Source organism: Nelusetta ayraudi, unplaced genomic scaffold (genome assembly GCF_046127955.1).
Source record: "Nelusetta ayraudi isolate G7.1 ecotype Tasmania unplaced genomic scaffold, CSIRO-AGI_Nayr_v1 ptg000044l, whole genome shotgun sequence".
In the NCBI taxonomy this organism is placed as follows: domain Eukaryota; kingdom Metazoa; phylum Chordata; class Actinopteri; order Tetraodontiformes; family Monacanthidae; genus Nelusetta; species Nelusetta ayraudi.
The window spans coordinates 1,807,419-1,826,337 of NW_027466094.1; positions in this window are offsets into that span (position 1 = coordinate 1,807,419).

Consider the following 18,919-nt stretch of genomic DNA (forward strand, 5'->3'; position numbering starts at 1 on the left):
CTTTGGCTGACATAATCTTTCTCCAGAACTACAAGCCCTCACCAGCCTTTGTCTTCACCATCGCACCCAGAGCTCTGGCCTGCAACCCGGTCACCCACTCGCACCAGGGGGGCCCAGCCTGAGGCCGAGTTTGTCATTGCAGTGTGCTCTCCCATGTCGGACGCGCTGTCACCAGGCCTCCCTGTTGGTTGCATTTGCCTCCCTTGTCTGAAGGTAAATTTTAAATTCCATTTCTTGAGTTTATTCTCCATATTGTCCCTGGGATGATCGACGGCTGACTTAATCTTGCTCCAGAACTACAAGCCCTCACCAGCATGTGACTCCAGGCCACCCTGGGGCTCCAGCCAGGGCTCCAGCACTGCTGCCCGGTCCCCCACTCTCACCAGGGGTGCCCAGCCTTAGGCGGTGGTTGTCGTTGCAGTGGGCGTCGCCCTCTCGATCAAGCTTTCCCCAGGCCTCCCTGTTGGTTGCATTTGCCTCCCTTGTCTGAAGGTAAACTTTAAATTCCATTTCTTGAGTTTATTCTCCATATTGTCCCTGGGATGATCTTTGGCTGACATAATCTTTCTCCAGAACTACAAGCCCTCACCAGCTTCTGTCTTCACCATCGCACCCAGAGCTACAGCACTGCAACCCGGTCCCCCACTCACACTAGGGGGGCCCAGCCCTAGGCCGAGTTTGTCATTGCAGTGTGCCGTCCCATGTCGGACGACCTGTCATCAGGCTTCCCTGTTGGTTGCATTTGCCTCCCTTGTCTGAGGGTAAACTTCAAATTCCATTTCTTGAGTTTATTCTCCATATTGTCCCTGGGATGATCTACGGCTGACATAATCTTTCTCCAGAACTACAAGCCCTCACAAGCCTTTGTCTCCAGCACCACACCCAGGGCTCCAGCACTGCAACCCGGTCAGTCACTCGCACCAGGGGGGCCCAGCCTGAGGCCGAGTTTGTCATTGCAGTGTGCCCAGAACTACAAGCCCTCACCAGCCTTTGTCTTCACCATTGCACCCAGAGCTCTGGCCTGCAACTCGGTCCCCCACTCACACCAGGGGTGCCAAGCCTGAGGCTAATTTTGTCATTGCAGTGTGCCGTCCCATGTCGGACGAGTTGTCACCAGGCCTCCCTGTTGGTTGCATTTGCCTCCCTTGTCTGAAGGTAAACTTTAAATTACATTTCTTGAGTTTATTCTCCATATTGTCCCTGGGATGATCTTTGGCTGACATAATCTTTCTCCAGAACTACAAGCCCTCACAAGTCTTTGTCTCCAGCACCACAACCAGGGCTCCAGCACTGCAACCCGGTTCCCCACTCACACCAGGGGGGCCCAGCCTGAGGCTGATTTTGTCATTGCAGTCTGCCGTCCCATGTCGGACGCGCTGTCCCCAGGCCTCCCTGTTGGTTGCATTTGCCTCCCTTGTCTGAAGGTAAACTTTAAATTACATTTCTTGAGTTTATTCTCCATATTGTCCCTGGGATGATCTTTGGCTGACTTAATCTTTCTCCAGAACTACAAGCCCTCACCAGCATGTGACTCCAGGCCACCCTGGGTTTCCAGCCAGGGCTCCAGCACTGCTGCCCGGTCTCCCACTTTCACCAGGGGTTCCCAGACTTAGGCGGTGGTTGTCGTTGCAGTGGGCGTCGCCCTCTCGATCAAGCTTTCCCCAGGCCTCCCTGTTGGTTGTATTTGCCTCCCTTGTCTGAAGGTAAACTTTAAATTCCATTTCTTGAGTTTATTCTCCATATTGTCCCTGGGATGATCTTTGGCTGACTTAATCTTGCTCCAGAACTACAAGCCCTCACAAGCCTTTTTCTCCAGCACCACACCCAGGGCTCCAGCACTGCAACTCGGTCCCCCACTCACACCAGGGGTGCCCAGTCTGAGGCTAATTTTGTCATTGCAGTGTGCCGTCCCATGTCGGACGAGTTGTCACCAGGCCTCCCTGTTGGTTGCATTTGCCTCCCTTGTCTGAAGGTAAACTTTAAATTACATTTCTTGAGTTTATTCTCCATATTGTCCCTGGGATGATCTACGGCTGACATAATCTTTCTCCAGAACTACAAGCCCTCACCAGCCTTTGTCTTCACCATCGCACCCAGAGCTCTGGCCTGCAACCCGGTCAGCCACTCGCACCAGGGGGGCCCAACCTGAGGCTGAGTTTGTCATTGCATTGTGCCGTCCCTTTTCGGACGACCTGTCATCAGGACTCCCTGTTGGTTGCATTTGCCTCCCTTGTCTGAAGGTAAACTTTAAATTCCATTTCTTGTGTTTATTCTCCATATTGTCCCAGGGATGATCTTTGGCTGACTTAATCTTGCTCCAGAACTACAAGCCCTCACAAGTCTTTGTCTCCAGCACCACACCCAGGGCTCCAGCACTGCAACCCGGTTCCCCACTCACCCCAGGGGGGCCCAGCCTGAGGCTGATTTTGTCATTGCAGTCTGCCGTCCCATGTCGGACGCGCTGTCCCCAGGCTTCCCTGTTGGTTGCATTTGCCTCCCTTGTCTGAAGGTAAACTTTAAATTCCATTTCTTGAGTTTATTCTCCATATTATCCTTGGGATGATCTTTGGCTGACATAATCTTTCTCCAGAACTACAAGCCCTCACCAGCCTTTGTCTTCACCATCGCACCCAGAGCTCTGGCCTGCAACCCGGTCAGCCACTCGCACCAGGGGGGCCCAGCCTGAGGCTGAGTTTGTCATTGCAGTGTGCCCAGAACTACAAGCCCTCACCAGCCTTTGTCTTCACCATCGCACCCAGAGCTCTGGCCTGCAACCCGGTCAGCCACTCGCACCAGGGGGGCCCAGCCTGAGGCCGAGTTTGTCATTGCAGTGTGCTCTCCCATGTCGGACGCGCTGTCACCAGGCCTCCCTGTTGGTTGCATTTGCCTCCCTTGTCTGAAGGTAAACTTTAAATTCCATTTCTTGAGTTTATTCTCCATATTGTCCCTGGGATGATCTACGGCTGACTTAATCTTGCTCCAGAATTACAAGCCCTCACCAGCATGTGACTCCAGGCCACCCTGGGGCTCCAGCCAGGGCTCCAGCACTGCTGCCCGGTCCCCCACTCTCACTAGGGGTACCCAGCCTTAGGGGGTGGTTGTCGTTGCAGTGGGCGTCGCCCTCTCGATCAAGCTTTCCCCAGGCCTCCCTGTTGGTTGCATTTGCCTCCCTTGTCTGAAGGTAAACTTTAAATTACATTTCTTGAGTTTATTCTACACATTGTCCCTGGGATGATCTTTGGCTGACATAATCTTTCTCCAGAACCACAAGCCCTCACCAGCCTTTGTCTTCAGCACCGCACCAGGATTTCTGCCAGTGCAAACTCGGTCCCCCACTCGCACCAGGGGGGCCCAGCCTGAGGCCGAGGTTGTCATTGCAGTGTGCCGTCCCACATCGGACGCGCTGTCACCAGGCCTCCCTGTTGGTTGCATTTGCCTCCTTTGTCTGAAGGTAAACTTTAATTTCCCTTTCTTGAGTTTATTCTCCATATTGTCCCTGGGATGATCTACGGCTGACTTAATCTTGCTCCAGAACTACAAGCCCTCACCAGCATGTGACTCCAGGCCACCCTGGGTTTCCAGCCAGGGCTCCAGCACTGCTGCCCGGTCTCCCACTTTCACCAGGGGTTCCCAGACTTAGGCGGTGGTTGTCGTTGCAGTGGGCGTCGCCCTCTCGATCAAGCTTTCCCCAGGCCTCCCTGTTGGTTGTATTTGCCTCCCTTGTCTGAAGGTAAACTTTAAATTCCATTTCTTGAGTTTATTCTCCATATTGTCCCTGGGATGATCTTTGGCTGACTTAATCTTGCTCCAGAACTACAAGCCCTCACAAGCCTTTTTCTCCAGCACCACACCCAGGGCTCCAGCACTGCAACTCGGTCCCCCACTCACACCAGGGGTGCCCAGTCTGAGGCTAATTTTGTCATTGCAGTGTGCCGTCCCATGTCGGACGAGTTGTCACCAGGCCTCCCTGTTGGTTGCATTTGCCTCCCTTGTCTGAAGGTAAACTTTAAATTACATTTCTTGAGTTTATTCTCCATATTGTCCCTGGGATGATCTACGGCTGACATAATCTTTCTCCAGAACTACAAGCCCTCACCAGCCTTTGTCTTCACCATCGCACCCAGAGCTCTGGCCTGCAACCCGGTCAGCCACTCGCACCAGGGGGGCCCAACCTGAGGCTGAGTTTGTCATTGCATTGTGCCGTCCCTTTTCGGACGACCTGTCATCAGGACTCCCTGTTGGTTGCATTTGCCTCCCTTGTCTGAAGGTAAACTTTAAATTCCATTTCTTGAGTTTATTCTCCATATTGTCCCTGGGATGATCTTTGGCTGACTTAATCTTTCTCCAGAACTACAAGCCCTCACCAGCCTTTGTCTTCAGCACCGCACCAGGAGTTCCGCCAGTGCAACCTCATTCCCCCACTCGCACCAGGGGGGCCCAGCCTGAGGCCGAGGTTGTCATTGCAGTGTGCCGTCCCACATCGGACGCGCTGTAACCTGGCCTCCCTGTTGGTTGCATTTGCCTCCCTTGTCTGAAGGTAAACTTTAAATTCCATTTCTTGACTTTATTCTCCATATTGTCCCTGGGATTATCTTTTGCTGACATAATCTTTCTCCAGAACTACAAGCCCTCACTAGCCTTTGTTTCCAGCACCACAACCAGGGCTCCAGCACTGCTGCCCGGTCCCCCACTCACACCAGGGGGGCCCAGCCTGAGGCTGATTTTGTCATTGCAGTGTGCCGTCCCACATCAGACGCGCTATCACCAGGCCTCCCTGTTGGTTGCATTTGCCTCCCTTGTCTGAAGGTAAACTTTAAATTACATTTCTTGAGTTTATTCTCCATATTGTCCCTGGGATGATCTTTGGCTGACATAATCTTTCTCCAGAACTACAAGCCCTCACCAGCCTTTGTCTTCACAATCGCACCTAGAGTTCTGGCCTGCAACCTTGTCACCCACTCGCACCAAGGGGGCCCAGCCTGAGTCCGAGTTTGTCATTGCAATGTGCTGTCCCATGTCGGACGCGCTGTCACCAGGCCTCCTTGTTGGTTGCATTTGCCTCCCTTGTCTGAAGGTAAACTTTAAATTCCCTTTCTTGAGTTTATTCTCCATATTGTCCTTGGGATGATCTACGGCTGACATAATCTTTCTCCAGAACTACAAGCCCTCACCAGCATGTGACTCCAGGCCACCCCGGGGCTCCAGCCAGGCCTCCAGCACTGCTGCCCGGTCCCCCACCCTCACCAGGGGTGCCCAGCCTTAGGCGGTGGTTGTCGTTGCAGTGGGCGTCGCCCTCTCGATCAAGCTTTCCCCAGGCCTCCCTGTTGGTTGCATTTACCTCCCTTGTCTGAAGGTTAACTTTAAATTCCTTTTCTTGACTTTATTCTCCATATTGTCCCTGGGATGATCTTTGGCTGACATAATCTTTCTCCAGAACTACAAGCCCTCACGAGCCTCTGTCTTCAGCACCACACCCAGAGCTCCAGCACTGCAACCCGGTTCCCCACTTTCACTAGGGGGGCCCAGCCTGAGGGCGATTTTGTCATTGCAGTGTGCCGCCCCACATCGGACGAGCTGTCACCAGGCCTCCCTGTTGGTTACATTTGCCTCCCTTGTCTGAAGGTAAACTTTAAATTCCCTTTCTTGAGTTTATTCTCCATATTGTCCCTGGGATGATCTACGGCTGACTTAATCTTGCTCCAGAACTACAAGCCCTCACCAGCATGTGACTCCAGGCCACCCCGGGGTTCCAGCCAGGCCTCCAGCACTGCTGCCCGGTCCCCCACTCTCACCAGGGGTGCCCAGCCTTAGGCGGTGGTTGTCGTTGCAGTGGGCGTCGCCCTCTCGATCAAGCTTTCCACAGGCCTCCCTGTTGGTTGCATTTGCCTCCCTTGTCTGAAGGTAAACTTTAAATTACATTTCTTGAGTTTATTCTCCATATTGTCCCTGGGATGATCTACGGCTGACATAATCTTTCTCCAGAACTACAAGCCCTCACCAGCCTTTGTCTTCACCATCGCACCCAGAGCTCTGGCCTGCAACCCGGTCAGCCACTCGCACCAGGGGGGCCCAGCCTGAGGCCGAGTTTGTCATTGCATTGTGCCGTCCCTTTTCGGACGACCTGTCATCAGGACTCCCTGTTGGTTGCATTTACCTCTCATGTCTTAAGGTAAACTTTAAATTACATTTCTTGAGTTTATTTTCCAGATTGTCCCTGGGATGATCTTTGGCTGACATAATCTTCTCCAGAACTACAAGCCCTCACCAGCCTTTGTCTTCACCATCGCACCCAGAGCACTGGCCTGCAACCCGGTCACCCACTCGCACCAAGGGGGCCCAGCCTGAGTCCGAGTTTGTCATTGCAGTGTGCCGTCCCATGTCGGACCCGCTGTCACCAGGCCTCCCTGTTGGTTGCATTTGCCTCCCTTGTCTGAAGGTAAACTTTAAATTACATTTCTTGAGTTTATTCTCCATATTGTCCCTGGGATCATCTTTGGCTGACATAATCTTTCTCCAGAACTACAAGCCCTCACCTGCCTCTGTCTTCACCATCGCACCCAGAGCTCCAGCACTGCAACCCGGTCCCCCACCCTCACCAGGGGTGCCCAGCCTTAGGCGGTTGTTGTCGTTGTAGTGGGCGTCGCCCTCTCGATCAAGCTTTCCCCAGGCCTCCCTGTTGGTTGCATTTGCCTCCCTTGTCTGAAGGTAAACTTTAAATTCCATTTCTTGTGTTTATTCTCCATATTGTCCCTGGGATGATCTTTGGCTGACATGATCTTTCTCCAGAACTACAAGCCCTCACCAGCCTTTGTCTTCACCATCGCACCCAGAGCTCTGGCCTGCAACCCGGTCAGCCACTGGCACCAGGGAGGCCCAGCCTGAGGCCGAGTTTGTCATTGCAGTTTGCCGTCCCATGTCGGACGCGCTGTCATCAGGCCTCCTTGTTGGTTGCATTTGCCTCCCTTGTCTGAAGGTAAACTTTAAATTACGTTTCTTGAGTTTATACTCCATATTGTCCCTGGGATGATCTTTGGCTGACATAATCTTTCTCCTGAACTACAAGCCCTCACCAGCCTTTGTCTTCACCATCGCACCCAGAGCTTTGGCCTGCAACCCGGTCAGCCACTCGCACCAGGGGGGCCCAGCCTGAGGCCGGGTTTGTCATTGCATTTTGCCCAGAACTACAACCCCTCACCAGCCTTTGTCTTCACCATCGCACCCAGAGCACTGGCCTGCAACCCGGTCACCCACTCGCGCCAAGGGGGCCCAGCCTGAGGCCGAGTTTGTCATTGCAGTGTGCCGCCCCACATCGGACGAGCTGTCACCAGGCCTCCCTGTTGGTTGCATTTGCCTCCCTTGTCTGAAGGTAAACTTTAAATTACATTTCTTGAGTTTATTCTCCATATTGTCCCTGGGATGATCTATGGCTGACTTAATCTTGCTCCAGAACTACAAGCCCTCACCAGCATGTGACTCCAGGCCACCCCGGGGCTCCAGCCAGGCTTCCAGCACTGCTGCCCGGTCCCCCACTCTCACCAGGGGTGCCCAGCCTTAGGCGGTGGTTGTCGTTGCAGTGGGCGTCGCCCTCTCGATCAAGCTTTCCACAGGCCTCCCTGTTGGTTGCATTTGCCTCCCTTGTCTGAAGGTATACTTTAAATTACATTTCTTGAGTTTATGCTCCATATTGTCCCTGGGATGATCTACGGCTGACATAATCTTTCTCCAGAACTACAAGCCCTCACCAGCCTTTGTCTTCACCATCGCACCCAGAGCTCTGGCCTGCAACCCGGTCAGCCACTCGCACCAGGGGGGCCCAGCCTGAGGCTGAGTTTGTCATTGCAGTCTGCCGTCCCTTTTCGGACAACCTGTCATCAGGACTCCCTGTTGGTTGCATTTGCCTCCCTTGTCTGAAGGTAAACTTTAAATTCCATTTCTTGAGTTTATTCTCCATATTGTCCCTGGGATGATCTTTGGCTGACATAATCTTTCTCCAGAACTACAAGCCCTCACCAGCCTTTGTCTTCAGCACCGCACCAGGAGTTCCGCCAGTGCAACCTCGGTCCCCCACTCGCACCAGGGGGGCCCAGCCTGAAGCCGAGGTTGTCATTGCAGTGTGCCGTCCCACATCGGACGCGCTGTAACCTGGCCTCCCTGTTGGTTGCATTTGCCTCCCTTGTCTGAAGGTAAACTTTAAATTCCATTTCTTGACTTTATTCTCCATATTGTCCCTGGGATTATCTTTTGCTGACATAATCTTTCTCCAGAACTACAAGCCCTCACTAGCCTTTGTTTCCAGCACCACAACCAGGGCTCCAGCACTGCTGCCCGGTCCCCCACTCACACCAGGGGGGCCCAGCCTGAGGCTGATTTTGTCATTGCAGTGTGCCGTCCCACATCGGACGCGCTATCACCAGGCCTCCCTGTTGGTTGCATTTGCCTCCCTTGTCTGAAGGTAAACTTTAAATTCCATTTCTTGAGTTTATTCTCCATATTGTCCCTGGGATGATCTTTGGCTGACATAATCTTTCTCCAGAACTACAAGCCCTCACCAGCCTTTGTCTTCACCATCGCACCCAGAGCTCTGGCCTGCAACCTTGTCACCCACTCGCACCAAGGGGGCCCAGCCTGAGGCCGAGTTTGTCATTGCAATGTGCTGTCCCATGTCGGATGCGCTGTCACCAGGCCTCCTTGTTGGTTGCATTTGCCTCCCTTGTCTGAAGGTAAACTTTAAATTCCCTTTCTTGAGTTTATTCTCCATATTGTCCCTGGGATGATCTACGGCTGACTTAATCTTGCTCCAGAACTACAAGCCCTCACCAGCATGTGACTCCAGGCCACCCCGGGGCTCCAGCCAGGCCTCCAGCACTGCTCTCCGGTCCCCCACCCTCACCAGGGGTGCCCAGCCTTAGGCGGTGGTTGTCGTTGCAGTGGGCGTCGCCCTCTCGATCAAGCTTTCCCCAGGCCTCCCTGTTGGTTGCGTTTACCTCCCTTGTCTGAAGGTAAACTTTAAATTCCATTTCTTGACTTTATTCTCCATATTGTCCCCGGGATGGTCTTTGGCTGACATAATCTTTCTCCAGAACTACAAGCCCTCACGAGCCTCTGTCTTCAGCACCGCACCCAGAGCTCCAGCACTGCAACCCGGTTCCCCACTCTCACTAGGGGGGCCCAGCCTGAGGGCGATTTTGTCATTGCAGTGTGCCTCCCCACATCGGACGAGCTGTCACCAGGCCTCCCTGTTGGTTGCATTTGCCTCCCTTGTCTGAAGGTAAACTTTAAATTCCCTTTCTTGAGTTTATTCTCCATATTGTCCCTGGGATGATCTACGGCTGACTTAATCTTGCTCCAGAACTACAAGCCCTCACCAGCATGTGACTCCAGGCCACCCCGGGGCTCCAGCCAGGCCTCCAGCACTGCTGCCCGGTCCCCCACTCTCACCAGGGGTGCCCAGCCTTAGGCGGTGGTTGTCGTTGCAGTGGGCGTCGCCCTCTCGATCAAGCTTTCCACAGGCCTCCCTGTTGTTTGCATTTGCCTCCCTTGTCTGAAGGTAAACTTTAAATTCCATTTCTTGAGTTTATTCTCCATATTGTCCCTGGGATGATCTACGGCTGACATAATCTTTCTCCAGAACTACAAGCCCTCACCAGCCTTTGTCTTCACCATCGCACCCAGAGCTCTGGCCTGCAACCCGGTCAGCCACTCGCACCAGGGGGGCCCAGCCTGAGGCCGAGTTTGTCATTGCATTGTCCCGTCCCTTTTCGGACGACCTGTCATCAGGACACCCTGTTGGTTGCATTTGCCTCCCTTGTCTGAAGGTAAACTTTAAATTCCATTTCTTGAGTTTATTCTCCATATTGTCCCTGGGATGATCTTTGGCTGACATAATCTTTCTCCAGAACTACAAGCCCTCACCAGCCTTTGTCTTCAGCACCGCACCAGGAGTTCCGCCAGTGCAACCTCGGTCCCCCACTCTCACCAGGGGGGCCCAGCCTGAGGCCGAGGTTGTCATTGCAGTGTGCCGTCCCACATCGGACGCGCTGTCACCAGGCCTCCCTGTTGGTTGCATTTGCCTCCCTTGTCTGAAGGTAAACTTTAAATTCCCTTTCTTGAGTTTATTCTCCATATTGTCCCTGGGATGATCTACGGCTGACTTAATCTTGCTCCAGAACTACAAGCCCTCACCAGCATGTGACTCCAGGCCTCCCTGGGGCTCCAGCCAGGGCTCCAGCACTGCTGCCCGGTCCCCCACTCTCACCAGGGGTGCCCAGCCTTAGGCGGTGGTTGTCGTTGCAGTGGGCGTCGCCCTCTCGATGAAGCTTTCCCCAGGCCTCCCTGTTGGTTGCATTTGCCTCCCTTGTCTGAAGGTAAACTTTAAATTACATTTGTTGAGTTTATTCTCCATATTGTCCCTGGGATGATCTTTGGCTGACATAATCTTTCTCCAGAACTACAAGCCCTCACCAGCCTTTGTCTTCACCATCGCACCCTGAGCTTTGGCCTGCATCCCTGTCAGCCACTCGCACCAGGGGGGCCCAGCCTGAGGCCGAGGTTGTCATTGCAGTGTGCCGTCCCACATCGGACGCGCTATCACCAGGCCTCCCTGTTGGTTGCATTTGCCTCCCTTGTCTGAAGGTAAACTTTAAATTCCATTTCTTGAGTTTATTCTCCATATTGTCCCTGGGATCATCTTTGGCTGACATAATCTTTCTCCAGAACTACAAGCCCTCACCAGCCTTTGTCTTCAGCACCGCACCAGGAGTTCCGCCAGTGCAACATCGGTCCCCCACTCACACCAGGGGGGCCCAGCCTGAGGCCGAGGTTGTCATTGCAGTGTGCCGTTCCACATCAGACGCGCTGTCACCAGGCCTCCCTGTTGGTTGCATTTGCCTCCCTTGTCTGAAGGTAAACTTTAAATTCCATTTCTTGAGTTTATTCTCCATATTGTCCCTGGGATGATCTTTGGCTGACATAATCTTTCTCCAGAACTACAAGCCCTCACCAGCCTTTGTCTTCAGCACCGCACCAGGAGTTCCGCCAGTGCAACCTCGGTCCCCCACTCGCACCAGGGGGGCCCAGCCTGAAGCCGAGGTTGTCATTGCAGTGTGCCGTCCCACATCGGACGCGCTGTAACCTGGCCTCCCTGTTGGTTGCATTTGCCTCCCTTGTCTGAAGGTAAACTTTAAATTACATTTCTTGAGTTTATTCTCCATATTGTGCCTGGGATGATCTTTGGCTGACATAATCTTTCTCCAGAACTACAAGCCCTCACCAGCCTTTGTCTTCAGCACCGCACCAGGAGTTCCGCCAGTGCAACCTCGGTCCCCCACTCGCACCAGGGGGGCCCAGCCTGAGGCCGAGGTTGTCATTGCAGTGTGCCGTCCCACATCAGACGCGCTGTAACCTGGCCTCCCTGTTGGTTGCATTTGCCTCCCTTGTCTGAAGGTAAACTTTAAATTCCATTTCTTGACTTTATTCTCCATATTGTCCCTGGGATTATCTTTTGCTGACATAATCTTTCTCCAGAACTACAAGCCCTCACTAGCCTTTGTTTCCAGCACCACAACCAGGGCTCCAGCACTGCTGCCCGGTCCCCCACTCACACCAGGGGGGCCCAGCCTGAGGCTGATTTTGTCATTGCAGTGTGCCGTCCCACATCGGACGCGCTATCACCAGGCCTCCCTGTTGGTTGCATTTGCCTCCCTTGTCTGAAGGTAAACTTTAAATTCCATTTCTTGAGTTTATTCTCCATATTGTCCCTGGGATGATCTTTGGCTGACATAATCTTTCTCCAGAACTACAAGCCCTCACCAGCCTTTGTCTTCACCATCGCACCCAGAGCTCTGGCCTGCAACCTTGTCACCCACTCGCACCAAGGGGGCCCAGCCTGAGGCCGAGTTTGTCATTGCAATGTGCTGTCCCATGTCGGACGCGCTGTCACCAGGCCTCCTTGTTGGTTGCATTTGCCTCCCTTGTCTGAAGGTAAACTTTAAATTCCCTTTCTTGAGTTTATTCTCCATATTGTCCCTGGGATGATCTACGGCTGACTTAATCTTGCTCCAGAACTACAAGCCCTCACCAGCATGTGACTCCAGGCCACCCCGGGGCTCCAGCCAGGCCTCCAGCACTGCTCTCCGGTCCCCCACCCTCACAAGGGGTGCCCAGCCTTAGGTGGTGGTTGTCGTTGCAGTGGGCGTCGCCCTCTCGATCAAGCTTTCCCCAGGCCTCCCTGTTGGTTGCGTTTACCTCCCTTGTCTGAAGGTAAACTTTAAATTCCATTTCTTGACTTTATTCTCCATATTGTCCCCGGGATGGTCTTTGGCTGACATAATCTTTCTCCAGAACTACAAGCCCTCACCAGCCTTTGTCTTCAGCACCGCACCATGAGTTCCGCCAGTGCAACATCGGTCCCCCACTCACACCAGGGGGGCCCAGCCTGAGGCCGAGGTTGTCATTGCAGTGTGCCGTCCCACATCGGACGCGCTGTCACCAGGCCTCCCTGTTGGTTGCATTTGCCTCCCTTGTCTGAAGGTAAACTTTAAATTACATTTCTTGAGTTTATTCTCCATATTGTCCCTGTGATGATCTTTGGCTGACTTAATCTTGCTCCAGAACTACAAGCCCTCACAAGTCTTTGTCTTCAGCACCACACCCAGGGCTCCAGCACTGCAACCCGGTCTCCCACTCACACCAGGGGGGCCCAACCTGAGGCTGATTTTGTCATTGCAGTCTGCCGTCCCATGTCGGACGCGCTGTCACCAGGCCTCCCTTTTGGTTGCATTTGCCTCCCTTGTCTGAAGGTAAACTTTAAATTCCATTTCTTGAGTTTATTCTCCATATTGTCCCTGGGATGATCTTTGGCTGACATAATCTTTCTCCAGAACTACAAGCCCTCACCAGCCTTTGTCTTCAGCACCGCACCAGGAGTTCCGCCAGTGCAACCTCGGTCCCCCACTCTCACCAGGGGGGCCCAGCCTGAGGCCGAGGTTGTCATTGCAGTGTGCCGTCCCACATCGGACGCGCCGACACCAGGCCTCCCTGTTGGTTGCATTTGCCTCCCTTGTCTGAAGGTAAACTTTAAATTCCCTTTCTTGAGTTTATTCTCCATATTGTCCCTGGGATGATCTACGGCTGACTTAATCTTGCTCCAGAACTACAAGCCCTCACCAGCATGTGACTCCAGGCCTCCCTGGGGCTCCAGCCAGGGCTCCAGCACTGCTGCCCGGTCCCCCACTCTCACCAGGGGTGCCCAGCCTTAGGCGGTGGTTGTCGTTGCAGTGGGCGTCGCCCTCTCGATGAAGCTTTCCCCAGGCCTCCCTGTTGGTTGCATTTGCCTCCCTTGTCTGAAGGTAAACTTTAAATTACATTTCTTGAGTTTATTCTCCATATTGTCCCTGGGATGATCTTTGGCTGACATAATCTTTCTCCAGAACTACAAGCCCTCACCAGCCTTTGTCTTCACCATCGCACCCAGAGCTTTGGCCTGCAACCCTGTCAGCCACTCGCACCAGGGGGGCCCAGCCTGAGGCCGAGGTTGTCATTGCAGTGTGCCGTCCCATGTCGGACGACCTGTCATCAGGCCTCCCTGTTGGTTGCATTTGCCTCCCTTGTCTGAAGTTAAACTTTAAATTCCCTTTCTTGAGTTTATTCTCCATATTGTCCCTGGGATGAGCTTTGGCTGACTTAATCTGGCTCCAGAACTACAAGCCCTCACCAGCATGTGACTCCAGGCTACCCTGTGGCTCCAGCCAGGGCTCCAGCACTGCTGCCCGGTCCCCCACTCTCACCAGGGGGGCCCTGCCGTAGGCGGTGGTTGTCGTTGCAGTGGGCGTCGCCCTCTCGATCAAGCTTTCCCCAGGCCTCCCTGTTGGTTGCATTTGCCTCCCTTGTCTGAAGGTAAACTTTAAATTACATTTCTTGAGTTTATTCTCCATATTGTCCCTGGGATGATCTTTGGCTGACATAATCTTTCTCCAGAACTACAAGCCCTCACAAGCCTTTGTCTCCAGCACCACACCCAGGGCTCCTGCACTGCAACTCGGTTCCCCACTCACACCAGGGGTGTCCAGCCTGAGGCTGATTTTGTCATTGCAGTGTGCCGTCCCACATCGGACGCGCTATCACCAGGCCTCCCTGTTGGTTGCATTTGCCTCCCTTGTCTGAAGGTGAACTTTAAATTCCATTTCTTGAGTTTATTCTCCATATTGTGCCTGGGATGATCTACGGCTGACTTAATCTTGCTCCAGAACTACAAGCCCTCACCAGCATGTGACTCCAGGCCAGACCGGGGCTCCAGCCAGGGCTCTAGCACTGCTGCCCGGTCCCCCATCCTCACCAGGGGTGTCCAGCCTTAGGGGGTGGTTGTCGTTGCAGTGGGCGTCGCCCTCTCGATCAAGCTTTCCCCAGGCCTCCCTGTTGGTTGCATTTGCTTCCCTTGTCTGAAGGTAAACTTTAAATTACATTTCTTGAGTTTATTTTCCATATTGTCCCTGGGATGATCTTTGGCTGACATAATCTTGCTCCAGAACTACAAGCCCTCACCATTCTTTGTCTTCACCATCGCACCCATAGCCCTGCCCTGCAACCCGGTCACCCACTCGCACCAAGGGGCCCCATTCTGAGGCCGATTTTGTCATTGTAGTGTGCCGTCCCATGTCGGACGCGCTGTCACCAGGCCTCCCTGTTGGTTGCATTTGCCTCCCTTGTCTGAAGGTAAACTTTAAATTCCCTTTCTTGAGTTTATTCTCCATATTGTCCCTGGGATGATCTTTGGTTGACATAATCTTTCTCCAGAACTACAAGCCCTCACAGGCCTTTGTCTTCAGCACCGCACCAGGAGTTCCGCCAGTGCAACCTCGGTCCCCCACTCGCACCAGGGGGGCCCAGCCTGAGGCCGAGGTTGTCATTGCAGTGTGCCGTTTCACATCGGACGAGCTGTCACCAGGCCTCCCTGTTGTTTGCATTTGCCTCCCTTGTCTGAAGGTAAACTTTAAATTCCATTTCTTGTGTTTATTCTCCATATTTTCCCAGGGATGATCTTTGGCTGACTTAATCTTGCTCCAGAACTACAAGCCCTCACAAGTCTTTGTCTCCAGCACCACACCCAGGGCTCCAGCACTGCAACCCGGTTCCCCACTCACACCAGGGGGGCCCAGCCTGAGGCTGATTTTGTCATTGCAGTCTGCCGTCCCATGTCGGACGCGCTGTCCCCAGGCCTCCCTGTTGGTTGCAATTTCCTCCCTTGTCTGAAGGTAAACTTTAAATTCCATTTCTTGAGTTTATTCTCCATATTGTCCCTGGGATGATCTTTGGCTGACATAATCTTTCTCCAGAACTACAAGCCCTCACCAGCCTTTGTCTTCACCATCGCACCCAGAGCTCTGGCCTGCAACCCGGTCAGCCACTCGCACCAGGGGGGCCCAGCCTGAGGCTGAGTTTGTCATTGCAGTGTGCCCAGAACTACAAGCCCTCACCAGCCTTTGTCTTCACCATCGCACCCAGAGCTCTGGCCTGCAACCCGGTCAGCCACTCGCACCAGGGGGGCCTAGCCTGAGGCCGAGTTTGTCATTGCAGTGTGCTCTCCCATGTCGGACGCGCTGTCACCAGGCCTCCCTGTTGGTTGCTTTTGCCTCCCTTGTCTGAAGGTAAACTTTAAATTCCATTTCTTGAGTTTATTCTCCATATTGTCCGTGGGATGATCTACGGCTGACTTAATCTTGCTCCAGAACTACAAGCCCTCACCAGCATGTGACTCCAGGCCAACCTGGGGCTCCAGCCAGGGCTCCAGCACTGCTGCCCGGTCCCCCACTCTCACCAGGGGTGCCCAGCCTTAGGGGGTGGTTGTCGTTGCAGTGGGCGTCGCCCTCTCGATCAAGCTTTCCCCAGGCCTCCCTGTTGGTTGCATTTGCCTCCCTTGTCTGAAGGTAAACTTTAAATTCCATTTCTTGAGTTTATTCTCCATATTGTCCCTGGGATGATCTTTGGCTGACATAATCTTTCTCCAGAACGACAAGCCCTCACCAGCCTTTGTCTTCACCATCGCACCCAGAGCTTTGGCCTGCAACCCGGTCAGCCACTCGCACCAGGGGGGCCCAGCCTGAGGCCGGGTTTGTCATTGCAGTGTGCCCAGAACTACAAGCCCTCACCAGCCTTTGTCTTCACCATCGCACCCAGAGCTCTGGCCTGCAACCCGGTCAGCCACTCGCACCAGGGGGGCCCAGCTGAGGCCGAGTTTGTCATTGCATTGTCCCGTCCCTTTTCGGACGACCTGTCATCAGGACACCCTGTTGGTTGCATTTGCCTCCCTTGTCTGAAGGTAAACTTTAAATTCCATTTCTTGAGTTTATTCTCCATATTGTCCCTGGGATGATCTTTGGCTGACATAATCTTTCTCCAGAACTACAAGCCCTCACCAGCCTTTGTCTTCAGCACCGCACCATGAGTTCCGCCAGTGCAACATCGGTCCCCCACTCACACCAGGGGGGCCCAGCCTGAGGCCGAGGTTGTCATTGCAGTGTGCCGTCCCACATCGGACGCGCTGTCACCAGGCCTCCCTGTTGGTTGCATTTGCCTCCCTTGTCTGAAGGTAAACTTTAAATTACATTTCTTGAGTTTATTCTCCATATTGTCCCTGTGATGATCTTTGGCAGACTTAATCTTGCTCCAGAACTACAAGCCCTCACAAGTCTTTGTCTTCAGCACCACACCCAGGGCTCCAGCACTGCAACCCGGTCTCCCACTCACACCAGGGGGGCCCAACCTGAGGCTGATTTTGTCATTGCAGTCTGCCGTCCCATGTCGGACGCGCTGTCACCAGGCCTCCCTTTTGGTTGCATTTGCCTCCCTTGTCTGAAGGTAAACTTTAAATTACATTTCTTGAGTTTATTCTCCATATTGTCCCTGGGATGATCTACGGCTGACATAATCTTCCTCCAGAACTACAAGCCCTCACCAGCCTTTGTCTTCACCATCGCACCCAGAGCTCTGGCCTGCAACCCGGTCAGCCACTCGCACCAGGGGGGCCCAGCCTGAGGCCGAGTTTGTCATTGCAGTGTGCCGTCCCATGTCGGACCCGCTGTCACCAGGCCTCCCTGTTGGTTGCATTTGCCTCCCTTGTCTGAAGGTAAACTTTAAATTACATTTCTTGAGTTTATTCTCCATATTGTCCCTGGGATGATCTTTGGCTGACATAATCTTTCTCCAGAACTACAAGCCCTCACCTGCCTCTGTCTTCACCATCGCACCCAGAGCTCCAGCACTTCAACCCGGTCCCCCACCCTCACCAGGGGTGCCCAGTCTTAGGCGGTTGTTGTCGTTGCAGTGGGCGTCGCCCTCTCGATCAAGCTTTCCCCAGGCCTCCCTGTTGGTTGCATTTGCCTCCCTTGTCTGAAGGTAAACTTTAAATTCCATTTCTTGTGTTTATTCTCCATATTGTCCCTGGGATGATCTTTGGCTGACATGATCTTTCTCCAGAACTACAAGCCCTCACCAGCCTTTGTCTTCACCATCGCACCCAGAGCTCTGGCCTGCAACCCGGTCAGCCACTGGCACCAGGGAGGCCCAGACTGAGGCCGAGTTTGTCATTGCAGTTTGCCGTCCCATGTCGGACGCGCTGTCATCAGGCCTCCTTGTTGGTTGCATTTGCCTCCCTTGTCTGAAGGTAAACTTTAAATTACATTTCTTGAGTTTATACTCCATATTTTCCCTGGGATGATCTACGGCTGACTTAATCTTGCTCCAGAACTACAAGCCCTCACCAGCATGTGACTCCAGGCCACCCTGGGGCTCCAGCCAGGGCTCCAGCACTGCTGCCCGGTCCCCCACTCTCACCAAGGGTCCCCAGCCTTAGGCGGTGGTTGTCGTTGCAGTGGGCGTCGCCCTCTCGATCAAGCTTTCCCCAGGCCTCCCTGTTGGTTGCATTTGCCTCCCTTGTCTGAAGGTAAACTTTAAATTCCATTTCTTGAGTTTATTCTCCATATTTTCCCTGGGATGATCTTTGGCTGACTTAATCTTGCTCCAGAACTACAAGCCCTCACCAGCCTTTGTCTTCACCATCACACCCTGAGCTCTGGCCTGCAACCCGGTCAGCCACTGGCACCAGGGGTGCCCAGCCTGAGGCCGAGTTTGTCATTGCAGTGTGCCGTCCCATGTCGGACGCGCTGTCACCAGGCCTCCCTGTTGGTTGCATTTGCCTCCCTTGTCTGAAGGTAAACTTTAAATTCCATTTCTTGAGTTTATTCTCCATATTTTCCCTGGGATGATCTTTGGCTGACTTAATCTTGCTCCAGAACTACAAGCCCTCACCAGCCTTTGTCTTCACCATCGCACCCAGAGCTTTGGCCTGCAACCCGGTCAGCCACTCGCACCAGGGGGGCCCAGCCTGAGGCCGAGGTTGTCATTGCAGTGTGCCGTCCCATGTCGAACGACCTGTCATCAGGCCTCCCTGTTGGTTGCATTTGCCTCCCTTGTCTGAAGGTAAACTTTAAATTCCATTTCTTGAGTTTATTCTCCATATTGTCCCAGGGATGATCTTTGGCTGACATAATCTTTCTCCAGAACTACAAGCCCTCACCAGCCTTTGTCTTCACCATCGCACCCAGAGCTCTGGCCTGCAACCCGGTCAGCCACTCGCACCAGGGGGGCCCAGCCTGAGGCCGAGTTTGTCATTGCAGTGTGCCGTCCTATGTCGGACGCGCTGTCACCAGGCCTCCCTGTTGGTTGCATTTGCCTCCCTTGTCTGAAGGTAAACTTTAAATTCCATTTCTTGACTTTATTCTCCATATTGTCCCTGGGATGATCTTTGGCTGACATAATCTTTCTCCAGAACTACAAGCCCTCACCAGCCTTTGTCTTCACCATCGCACCCAGAGCTCTGGCCTGCAACCCGGTCACCCACTCGCACCAAGGGGGCCCAGCCTGAGTC